Source organism: Mytilus galloprovincialis, chromosome 4 (genome assembly GCF_965363235.1).
Source record: "Mytilus galloprovincialis chromosome 4, xbMytGall1.hap1.1, whole genome shotgun sequence".
Lineage (NCBI taxonomy): Eukaryota > Metazoa > Mollusca > Bivalvia > Mytilida > Mytilidae > Mytilus > Mytilus galloprovincialis.
Window position 1 is genome coordinate 5,069,050 of NC_134841.1, and position 13,136 is coordinate 5,082,185.

At 31.3% G+C, this 13,136-nt stretch overlaps 1 pseudogene; it reads right to left on the reverse strand.

Moving 5' to 3' along the window:
• Window positions 1–842: 842 nt before the first annotated feature.
• Window positions 843–13,136, reverse strand: part of LOC143071181 (cAMP-dependent protein kinase type II regulatory subunit pseudogene) — a 46,305-nt pseudogene continuing 34,011 nt past the window's right edge.

Here is a 13,136-nt window from a genome sequence, read left to right on the forward strand (position 1 = left end):
TTCGCTATTACTGTGAAATGTTTTACCTTTCAGTAAAAATTATGTGAGTTATATTCCTACCAAAAACTACATGCTACCTTTCCCGATCCCACAGTTTACCTAGATATTCTCCTGTTTTTCATAACTGGTTGCTAAGTTTTGTTTTCATCTATCAATAAATAAATATTGCATGGTCTCATCAGTTATTCACCTATAGTCATTATGATTATCATCGATCCAAATGATTGAATTCGCAATTATAAAATGTATATATCAGCAGGTGACAGATCTGGTGCTTAAACCAAACAAAGACAATGAACTGCAGCAACGAGTAGGTTGGAAAGAAAGTATTCTTAAAAGAATGCTCAGGTTGAGACTGTTACGTTAACGGCTCAGCCTGGTTACTGATAAATATAACTGTCTATAAACGTGCTTGGATATGTTAAAGAAAATGTCGGACATAAGAAACATCGACTTGACGTCTACAATACAAATATCGAAACCTGCTTTTCTTCGGCTGGTAATCCTGTTTTCATATTATTTTGCTTATTCAGGTCATTATAAGGCTTCTTACAGTGAATGGATGTAGCTGATCTATACTTGTTATTTAAGAACAGATTGCCAAACAATCATTAATGATTTGATGACTTCTTGTATAATTTAAAAAAAAAATAATGCAAAGACTTAATACCAATTCTTCAAGGAACATATAATGTGTATATTGTATAGAGTTGAAAAGAAAACAACTTTTAAACGCAGTATGATCTTGTATTTTAAATCCTATTATCCTGCAATAAGCCAACTGTCGTATTTAATCATATGATCAATGGGGAAATAAATTGAACTAATATGCTAAAAACGAATAAGAAAGAATAAAAGATTTATTCATAATTTGATCAATCATAGACTTCTTCACAAAATCACTTTTCCATTTATACAATTGTAAATACAACATTTTTACAAACAAAGCATAATAAATGAGTAATTTTGATTGCAACTTGTTGAATGTCACTTTTGTATTTGTTCCTGACATTACGAAGTACTTTGAGTATAAAATATTACTTCTGCCCTTATAAAACCAACTTCACATTTCCGACTTATCTGTATATGGCAACATTTTCTATAGCAGGAGACTGCATGTTGATCCTAATTCTGAATCTCATCGACTCCAAAATATTCTTATCTACGATATATAGACACAGTTTTATGTACATCTTCTTTTATCTATACACAAAGTAACATATGTGCCATCTCACTGAAGTAGTATAGGACATTTCTTTAAAAATAAGACATATAGTATTCCTATTCATACATGTAAGCTCTCACTTTTTCTCTCTCTCAATAAAAGAGCGAATAACATGTTTGCGCCATAGTATCCATGACTTAAACTTATAAATATAACATAAACCTAATACATTCTAGTGTTAAGGGCCTCAACATACGTAACAAAGGCATCTATCATACATTTATAATATCAACGAGAATCGTTTAGTGATTCATTTGGATTAATATACTGTTTATACACTTCTGAATTTCTTTTCATTATATCTACACAAGGTCCAAGTAACCTTTCAAATGATCCTCTTTCAAGAAACGCTACCTTTACTTTTCCTATAGCATTAACACTAGCAGACCTTGGCTTATTTTCTATTAAAGCAAGCTCACCGAAATATTTGCCCGTTGAGTGTCTCCCTACCTCTTCTTCTTCTCCGTCGGGTTTTTGTATCGATACCCGAATCATTCCCGATTCAATAAAGAACATTCCATCAGCTTCTTCGCCTTGCTGAATGATAACTTCATCATTGTATGTTCTGGTAACTAATGCATCTGCTAGATTCATTCTTTCGTACGGCTCTAATGACTTTAAAATAGTTACGTTTTCTAATAATTCTTCATACATTTTTCTCTTCTTAAAAGCACTTCTTAAGACGATTCTCCGGAAAGAGTTCCGATCCATTGCCCATAACGTGCCATCAGATACAGCTACAATGGATGCTGACCGAGGCATATTATAAAGTAAAGCTAATTCTCCGAAGCTACCACTATTATCAAAACGGTGAATTTTCTTTTCGTTGCCACCAGTTGTAACGAGGACATCATAAATACCTGAATCGATAACATAAAAGTTATCGCCGTCATCACCTTGTTTGATAACGTATTCTCCCGGATGTACTTCTTTTTCGAACATGGCGTCTAAGACATCCTGCATCTGTTCTGGCTCTAAGCATCGAAAGAGTAATATTCCACATATAGCATCTGATAAACGTGCTCGTTGTTCATCGGTCTTTGGGTGTATTACTTTTTCATCGTCGTCGTCTTCTTCTGGATTGTATTTTTCGGCGGAAACTGATTGTCTTCTAGCATAGCGATTATTTTTTTGAAATTTGGGTTTAAAAATTTCCTTATCCGGTTCCCCTACATCTTCTTCGTCGACGATGACATACATAGGAATTGTTTTAGGCTTCCTTTTCTCTCGTATCTTTGTGAAATAATCCACAGCAAAGTCATATAAATCTCCCGGTCTATCTCGAAGCACTGCTACTGTGAAATCTCGTAAGAGATCCCCTAGTCCATCTGGTATCTCTAGACTCATTGTGTTTTAATTTAAAATGTTTACACAAAATATAAATCCCACGAAAATATCAGACGATAATACTTAAATAACTTCGATTGCTTTCAAACCATAAAAGTATGTTTATCATGAATTCAAATTACACTAATTTGGTTATTTAAGAGCATCTCCCTATTAATATTTGAAAACCTTCACAAGGATGTACTTTCATCGACAAATATTCATAAATGTTATCAAAGCGTGATGTCTCTCCGAGAGAAAAATCAATGCATAACTAATTTTTTATTGTCTTAAGATGAAGCTTGTTGTAGAACATTTCTTTGTTGTCATCTTAATTCTATTGCTCTCGATGATTTCCTGGACAAATGAGCTGTTACCATACTATTGTCTGGAAGAGAAAAATAATGCATGAAATTGTTATAGATTTATTCTATACGACAGAAGATATCCATGTTTAAATGTAAATAAATTCTAAATGAACCATCATAATTGATCGATACAATGCCACGAATTATAGACGGAGAAATTCAGCTGATTCAACAACTGAGACGACTCGTGGTATTGAAAGAATATGAAGATTCTCATTCTTTTTTTTTCTACATGAGAAAATGTCCGTACCTAGTCAGGAAAATGACAGTTGTTATCCATTCGTTTAATGTGTTTGAGCTTTTGATTTTGCCATTTAGTTAGAGACTTTCCGTTTTGAATTTTCTTTTGTAGTTTTGAAGTGTAAATGTCGAGTTTCATAACAGAAAGAACGAAAACTTTGAATTTAATTTCCTAGGAAGCAGCATAAAGTAGTAGCAGAGTTTTAAACAAGAGACGACTTACAATCCGAAGTTTTAATGACCATCGCGGTGACAAACTACATTAACCTACAACCCAAAACATAAAACATTGAATTAGCCGCCTCCTAACTAAATACAAATTTGCTCAGCCGACAATAAACCTAAACGATTCCTGGAAACAAATTATGTGTGCAAGACAATCTCGTATAAAATAATCGATGAAAAAAAAAAGATCTAATGTCATAGGAACATCAATTTCGCCATATGATGTTTATGTTTACAGCAATTTATACTCGAAACAGATTTGTCACAATTTATGCATGACGATGTTCAACATGTAAAATTTTACAATGATTTATATTTAAATGATACAACTTCACAAAACATGTGCGAAGAATAGTTCCCCTTTATACATTACACCACCAACGACTTTAGATCATTGAATGTATGTCTTTCTAGTTGTGCATGTGTTTTTATAAAGTCTCCGTAACTTATATGAGCTTGAACAGTAGTTATTATTTTATGCATTGCAGTTGCTATATATAACGAGGTAAAGTTGAACTTGAAAATGTTAGTAGAAGACAATTGAAATGATGATTGTACACTATCAAACTCTCTGTAGAACTGACGCACGGCCATGAACGCACAAGAATATATATAACTCATTTTTAAGGAATTTCCGTATATTCTTACCACATCGTGTCTGCCTGCTGCTTGCTGTTGGTACGAACAATTAACGCTTTGCAAGTAACGAAGTTTATTTCTCATCCTTGCATACCTGCCAACTGTCACTATTTGCGGGGACTTTCCCCCATGGAGGCTCCAAATTGGAAATTTTGAAAGTGCAAATTTGTCCCCAATTTCAAACAAAACAATTAATTTTACAATGGCTATAGGCTTGTTAAAGTATGAAGAAGCCAAAAAAACAACATTAACATCTATTTGAAGACCCCCTTGAAGGTTTTGTGGGACTATGGGAGCCATTTTGCACGTAAAACCCCCATTGGCATTTTGAAAACTTGGCAGGTATGTCCTTGAATTTGGCGTTTTATTTTGTTTATCAATTCATAATATATTTACGTAATGAGACATGTGAGCATCCACCATATTTGTTTTAATTAAATTTTGAATCAAACAACTTTTTAACATAAATTTTTAAAGCAGGATGAACAGTATTTTTTTTAACAAGTAGACAAACTTGGACAATTATTGTTATATTCCTCTCAGGAATTGAGACAGTAACGTTTGGAAAATGATCAAAACGATTTTCTTAAAATATCTTCTAACCTGCAACGATGAAAAACTTGTAAATCCAATTAAAATGCCAATAACGTAAAATAACATATGGTCGAAAAAAAAATATGAGCCTTAATCCAGGCAATTTATAAGGAAACCAGTAAATTTTTCAACTATAACAATAGCATATTTGTCTTAATATATATATATATATATATTGCTGACATTATACCTAATACTATTTTGACATTTCCTCTGTAGCCAATCTAGTCTTGTTCGGTCATTTCGGTATTTGTATAGAGACAAATATTTATTTTCTTAAACAAGAAACTGAACTTGTCTGAATTACACTGAATTTAGTGCAGTTGGTTTGTCTGAAACTGTACAAAAAGATAAATATGATCTTTTCGTATAATAGTTATATAGGTTTAGAAATAAAGCGTTTCGAAATTCGGAAGCTCTTTAATACTCCTCAATTAAAACAAGAAACATATGTGATAGGGAGAAGTTTTTTATGCGTTGAATATATTTTACAGTGTCATAGTTAAACGTATAGGTTTTAGTGTTCCTTGGGCCTGTATGGATTTTACCACCACAAGAAACGAAATGATGATACATGATTACACTCAACTACAAAAAAAACCGCTAAAATTCTATCAGTTTCTATTGATTCTAGTGCATATATTTTTTTAAAGTTATTAAAAGTAGTAAAATATTCAGCAACTCATTATCGGGAATTAAACACCAAATTCTTGGAAAAAAAAGATTTTCAGAATTTTCGTTTTTTGACAATTATTAAACAAATCTCATTTTCAACCCTCCAAACAACTAAAAATGTTGCCAAATTTGTGGTAACTGAAGTAGCTTGCATATTTTTAAATGAAAGCAACAACAACTTAAAATGCGCTGTTCAGTTTTTTTGATCGATTTTTTATTGGAAGGCCCAATTTGAGATTGACGTATTTCCGACTTGATGTCTCACCTTTCTTTAATGAAATATTCATTGTCGCCACTATAACGAAAATGTCTCTGTAAACCGTGGATAAATTTCAAATTTGTGCTTAAAATGAACAATTCTTTTTCTTTCTTTTTTTTTAATTAGCAAAAACAAGTATGGAAATGAGTGGCGCGTTATTTGTGCTGTTGTGAATGCATTTTGTAACAACACATTCAAAACGTGTTTCTATCAGGTATGATCGATGCAAAATATATTGTGAAGGTTAAACATGAGCATCAGACACATAAATATGAGTTTTAATATTTTCAATTATATTATCGTATAAGGGTGAAGGTTGGTACATGTACCTACATGTATCAAAACGTTTAAACCCGCTTCACCTGTCTTTATCCAGGAATCTGATGTTCGGTAGTTGTCGTTTTTTTGGTGTGTTTCATAAGTGGTTCTCGTTTCTCGTTTTTTAAAGTTGATTTTCCCGTGTGAGCTAAGGCTCCGTGTTGAAAACCGCACTTTGACCTATAAAGGTTTTCTTTTACAAATTGTTACTTGGATGAAGAGTTGTCTCATTGGTACTCGTACCACATCTTATTTTATCTATATATGGTAGTCTTTAAGCTTTGGATTAAAAAAAATCAAGGAAAAGTTGTGTTTATTTTAAAGGGTATTCTCAGTACTTTCGGGAAACTGTAGCAAAGAAATACCTAGCAGAATACGGTCATATAAAAAAATCAAAACATTTCCAATGCCATTAACTAAGCTCAAAAAGAGAGAAGGTATTCAAGGTACAAAAAGTTGACTCTAGATAAACATACAAGTCAATTATAGTCTTAACAGCTTCATCATCTAAATATCAAATAGAGTTCACGGGTGAAAAAATCCTTAAAATGAAAACAGAAAATTGTAACACATGGTATCTAGCATGACCTATCAACACTGAGTAATATATTTTACATAATTTCAATATATTGGAGTGTGTAGAACAACATTTAATTATCCATTTTATGTTCATCAAGGCATAAACATTCTCTAATACGTTTAAAGCTTCTATTGATTTTGGATCTTAGACGAGCATGACAATCCAGCTAATCATCTAATTACGTGATAATATGTATCTTCCTTCATTTAGAAAATATCCTCAATTTGAAATTTCCTCAATATACTTTCAACAGTAATTACTGACAGGAAAAGAAAAGAAACATTTCATAAGGGTTGTAGGAATTGACGTCGCCGATTGGGAAAAATATCAGACTTTCGAGTGAAATAACCTGACTACGTTATTAATTTAGTTAGTTTTCCAATGGAAACAGTTCTAAGATAAATGTAGGACAAACTAAAACCCCTGCATACACAGCCAATTTTGTATAGGTACTATGAATGTTCCAAAAATCTGTAGTACTGGAAATTTACTTTTCATATTCAGTACTATTTTGTTACTCTAAAAGTAATGTAATATTAAGGTAACTGTATTTAACAGTACTTGATTTGTACTTGAAAAGTTTTAAGTACAACATATTTTTTTACAACGTTACAATTTAAGCATTTTGATAGTTTGTCTACTTCAAATCTCAGTCTTAATATTATGATTTTTAAACATGGAATATTGTAATCGCTTTTGGTATTATTTCTGTACCAAAATTTTAAGTACAAATCAAGTACTGTAAACTACAGGTACGTAAATAAAGGCAACAGTAGTATACCGCTGTTCAAAACTCATAAATCTATGGACAAAAAACAAAATCGGGGTAACAAACTAAAACTGAGTGAAACGCATTAAATATTAGACGACACAACATTAAAATGTAACACACACAGCAACTGACTAAGCATTAGACAAAATCCGATGAGAATAACCAATATAACATGTATACATGAATTTGGGATAGAAAAGTACCGTGACACGTCTTATAGTACACTCAAATATAGGAGAAAACAAACGACACAACGGAAACACAACGTAAAAATGTTACACACACAGAAACGAACTATGATATAACAATGGCCATTTTCCTGACTTAGTACAGGACATTTTTAAAGAAAAAAATGGTGGGTTGAACCTGGTTTTGTGGCATGCCAAACCTCGCACGTTGATGGCATTGTTAAATATAATATCAAAATGACAACATAATAATACAGGACCACAATACAAACAAATAGGAGAACGTATTAGAAACACACGAACAACAGATAACAAAAGGCATCAGGTTTAAAATTCATTAAATATTACAATAGTTTTAAAGTAACAAAATAGTACTGAATATTAAAAGTAAATTTTCTGTACTACAGATTTTAAGTACAAAAATAGTACCAATGCAAAACTGGCTGTGTATACAAAGCACTTAGTTTACGTGCATCAAAACATGCTCCTTCTGCAAGCTTTGGATTAACAGGGTGCATAGTATCTTTAACTAAGGACTTTCGTCTCATTGACACTTATTAAAAATAAAATATGTCTGAATTTAAAAATGAACATGATTAAGGAAACGTCAGAGAAAAATATTGCTAAAAATATGCCTTGTATGCCTTTGTGATGGATAGATAAGTAAATATCAAAGCTTAGCTTATCAAAAAGGAGTTTTACTACAAGATCCATAACATGCTTGGGTTCAAATATTTTAAATCAAGGTGGTTATAAGTTTAAATCAAGGTGGTTATAAGTTTAAATCAAGGTGGTTATAAGTTTTGGATACGTTCTCAAGTTTATTTGATTAACATTGCTAATCTTCTTCTGTACTTGAAATTTTGACCGATTATTATAAAATATGATAGGTATAAAGCTACTCAAGGACAATGGACATATAAATGTCAATATGGTTTCAATAAAATAGATAAATTTATATTGCAATGACATAAATGTTACAATGATTCTGAATAAGACACAACACTCAACAAAATAGTCACCAAGTCGGTCAAAAATGTATTAAACGACATCATTTGAATCAATGATCCAATGATATGAAACATACCAAGGGATTGTACACGTAATTGCCACGAAGCATATTAGATAAAATATGCAGTGCATCGACATATCAAAATATAAATACCCTTACATCGGAGTATATAAACAAAGCAAAATATAAATACCCTTACATCGGAGTATATAAACAAAGCAAAATATAAATACCCTTACATCGGAGAATATAAACAAAGCAAAATATAAATACCCTTACATCGGAGTATATAAACAAAGCAAAATATAAATACCCTTACATCGGAGTATATAAACAAAGCAAAATATAAATACCCTTACATCGGAGTATATAAACAAAGCAAAAATATAAATACCCTTACATCGGAGTATATAAACAAAGCAAAAATGGACATGCATATGTCTCGATGGACAAAGTTACATACAAATACAAAAAAATATGAAAATCATTGACAGACAAGTGAAAATGCCTAAGGATGTTTGATCCTCTTTAGTTACCAATGATAAATGTATGGACAGTCTAAAGAGAATCATTTTCCGTCAAAAAAAAATTGGCTTATATTTCGAAAACAAAGACACATATCTGTCATTATTGTTTACCTTTTAAGTTCTGTTATTTGTATGCTATCAAAATAGTATAGTCTTTTAAAAGGCTTGTTACTTTGTTGAAACAGAGGAGCGAAAATCCTTAAGTACATATAAACTATAACATATGACGTACAGTCCACATATTGTATCTAGCCAATTAATATTAGTCATTTGTTCTCAATATATAATATAGATGATATCTCTGCATGGGAACAAAGAGACATATATTTAACAAAATTCCTCCTAGTAAAACGCCATTACAGAAACAGAGTGGAAACGATATGTAAATATGTTAGCGTTTAAACAAACACAGAATGAAAAGTGTGTTCAATAATGAACTTTACAGATTAAAGCTATTCAGTAAAATAAAGCTCATCAAAGTAAACATTAAATTCTTCAGTTTAGTTGCTGAATGAATATATCCATCGTGCTATTTAAACAAAATACACTGAAGAGAGTCAATATGTATGTCATGGGATCTATTTACACAAGTATTTAAGGGTAAATTTATTATATCCAGTGTTCAAATTTCATTTTACATATTTAAAAAAAATAGTATTTGACTAGAAAATAAGCCGACAAATTTTATTCCGTCCACGTTAAAAACGATTTACAAATTTATCCCTACGATAAAAATACTTATTGGCTTTACTCATTGTCAAAGGCCGTACGGTGACCTATAGTTGTTAATTTCTGTGTCCTTTGGTCTCTTGTGGAGAATTGTCTCATTGACAATCATACCACATCTTTATGATATTATGTTGGAAACAATAAAGTTACATATCCACCAACAATAACATATTGTAAAATCCACTTGAAAGATTTGTCGGATACATACTATTGTTCTATAATCTTTTTTATAAGGAATATATTTAAACCTGCACACTAGACATGCTAGAAACAAACAGTTTCAACTATCAATACTTAATTGTATTACAATGCTTCAATATTATCAGAAAATTCATTAGTTTAAACATTACCAAGATAGAACTAAAAGAAATATTGATTTATATTGTTTATAATGAGATTTCGAAATCAATTTTTATTTTTAATTGACCAGCGAAACAAAGCTGATATATTAGCCGTGACGTGTGACTAACACTACTATCAATGTTTTCAAAAGCTCTGAAAACACGAGAAATGATCTAAATCAATGATTAAAAGTAAATAATGAGGTAGATATTTCTCTGATTAGGATTTCTTATGTTGATATATATCAGAACTGTGATAACAATCGGAATGAAGATTAGCCTGGGGGGGGGGGGGGAGAAAACTTTAGTTGCGACAATTACAGTAACAAGAATTGAAATAATATTAATTAAATATATGTTTTTCCACATTAAATATTTAGAAAGGAATGATAAAAATACCTAAAGTGACATTGCATTTCATTGAGTGTATGACATAGTATGCTATTCAACACGAAGACTTGGCTCACAGCAAGCTATTAAGGGCCCAAAAACATGACTAGCGTAAAACCATTAATGCAGGAAAACCAACGGTCTGATGACGTCGATAATTTGAAGCTCTATTAGAGACCTTAACTTTTCATAACGTGCTGTGCAAGTCTATAATTGCTATGCAATAAACCTGATTTAAAACGAAAAAAATCAAAACTCACATTATTCTCTGGCATGTTACATGCTTAAATGCTTCCTAGGGACCAAATGACTTTGTTTTGTATTTTCACACCATAACAAATGTCATTTTACAAACTGGTTTTTTTTAACTTGTTTTTATTGAAATTTCTTAGTTTTCGTCATCGATGAAAATAAGTGTTAATTTTTATTTTCGTCATAATTTGCAAGTTAAATAAGTGTGATATCCAGCAGAGATTAGATTAAGCATTTTATCAGAATGTCAAAACTACAACATACACTTGAATGTATATCGGCAACTAATGGTTTCGACATTCTATTAATCATATATTACTTATTTTAATGTATCTTTTATAGGTTTTTTAATATTATAGTTTAGTCCAACCAGCTTTAACAATTAAACTCAAGACATACACAAAATATTACACGTAACTTACCATTTTCACAGGTAATTAGATCGAATAAATAATTTCCGTTTGTAGCCAAGCTCTCCAATATTCCTTACAAACAATGAACATAAGAAATGATCATATAACTATGTTATATTCCCAAGACGTATCCATCAGCCGACAAATCTGCAATCAAAGAGAATCTTTATAAGTAATCGATATGATGAGAAAGACATATGAATAAAATTTTCATCAATTGTTTTGTCTTTTTTTCTGTTATGATTAACTTGTCAATTTCATATGGCTGATAAGAGTGAAATTATTTACACTTTTTAATATTATACATCCTTTATTTGTCATTTGTTTATGTCTGTTGGGATCATATCTAATTTGTCTTTGGGATACCTGTTGTATCTCTCTTATTCTTTCTTTGTTTCTACTAGTTCTCTACACCTATCTCCATCGTACAGGTCTAAGACCACATACGAGTATTTGTAAACTAACAATAACGTAGACGGTTGTCAATGAAATATAGAAAACAGTATCACGATAATGGAAAAATGAAAAGTATATGAATGTGAAATATCAAATGTGAGAACTTCATCTTGTATGTTGTTACCCCTTGCAGACGATGTAATGTAGCAAGTACAATAAAACCTGCTTTGAAGGTCATCTCTTTTAAGCGAAAACTTGTCACCCTCTTCTCATAAGGCTATTGTATATCTTTACATATTGAACCTCGATTTAAAGGTCACCCCTATTATAAGCTACGATACTACGGGTGACATTTATACAGAGGTTCGACTGTATACACATTTTTTTGCGAATACACCTTATTAAACATCAAAGTTTGACATGAATAACTCCGTGATTAACTTGCATACAAAATAATGGAATGTTATTGAAGAGAGAATATAAAGATTTTAATATTTCATTGTAGGCATGTATGTTCAATTTCTATGACAATACTGGAATACGGATCATAGAATTATGACTCCCACACGTGTAGTAGTAAATCGTCCATTTCAGACATTGATTCCACTTAAGGCAAATATATCCAGCATCTTAATGGTCGTTTTCTAGAAAATTAGAACAATTTGGACCAATTACATGGTAAAGCAACCTTTATCTTCGTTGCATTTCCGAAAATAACGTTTTTGAATTCTAGATAACGTATTCGGATCAACATGCCTAGCTACATCCATAAATATAAGTAATGAAGGGAAATAACTGTCAACTAAAAGGAATTTTAATTCCAAAATCTGTAATATTAAACTTGTATTCACCAAATGTCAATGGGCGGAATTACAAGTGACTACGGTGCATTTTAGATATTATGTGTTCAGTATTGCATATATTTTATTAAATGGTGAAAATATAGTGATTACATGTAATACGTAATAACTGTGACAAACAAATCAACAAAGCATCAATTACTATAAATATATGCTTTCATACTCACTGAACCAGTATATATTTGTTTAGGGGCCAGCTGAAGGACGCCTCCGGGTGCGAGAATTTCTCGTTGCATTTAAAAAAGACCTGTTGGTGACCTTCTGTTGTTGTATGCTCTATGGTGGGGTTGTTGTCTCTTTGGCGCATTCCCCATTTCCATTTTCAATTTTATTTCAAATTGATATTCAGTATGATAACAATGAAGGACCGACCACAATAAAAAAAAATAATCACGCAATTGTGAAATAAAATAAAAATATAGCAAATGTATTTGCGCTAAGTGATTGAAACATCCTGTTTGAAAAAAAAATCACAATGTAATAATGTACTTATTGGCAATCATACCATGTATCCTTGTTTTTTTTATAAGAACACAGCTCTTTCCTTTAAAAAGAAAAGATATTTAAAATTTGCAATAAAATTTATTTTAAGTTTATTTACATTCTTTTGATTTGAGTGTAACTGGTGAGTGTTTTTGGAATACGAAACGTGCACTTTGTGTACTGGTACCTTTGATGAGTATTTATAGTCTCGATGACAGCTTGTGGTAGCTTGTTTTTTTTTCTAATTTCTTTTAATCTTAACAGTTTTGCAATTTAATGGCGCATGTTTCGACCATACATAGCTTGTGATGCGGAACAGTTTTA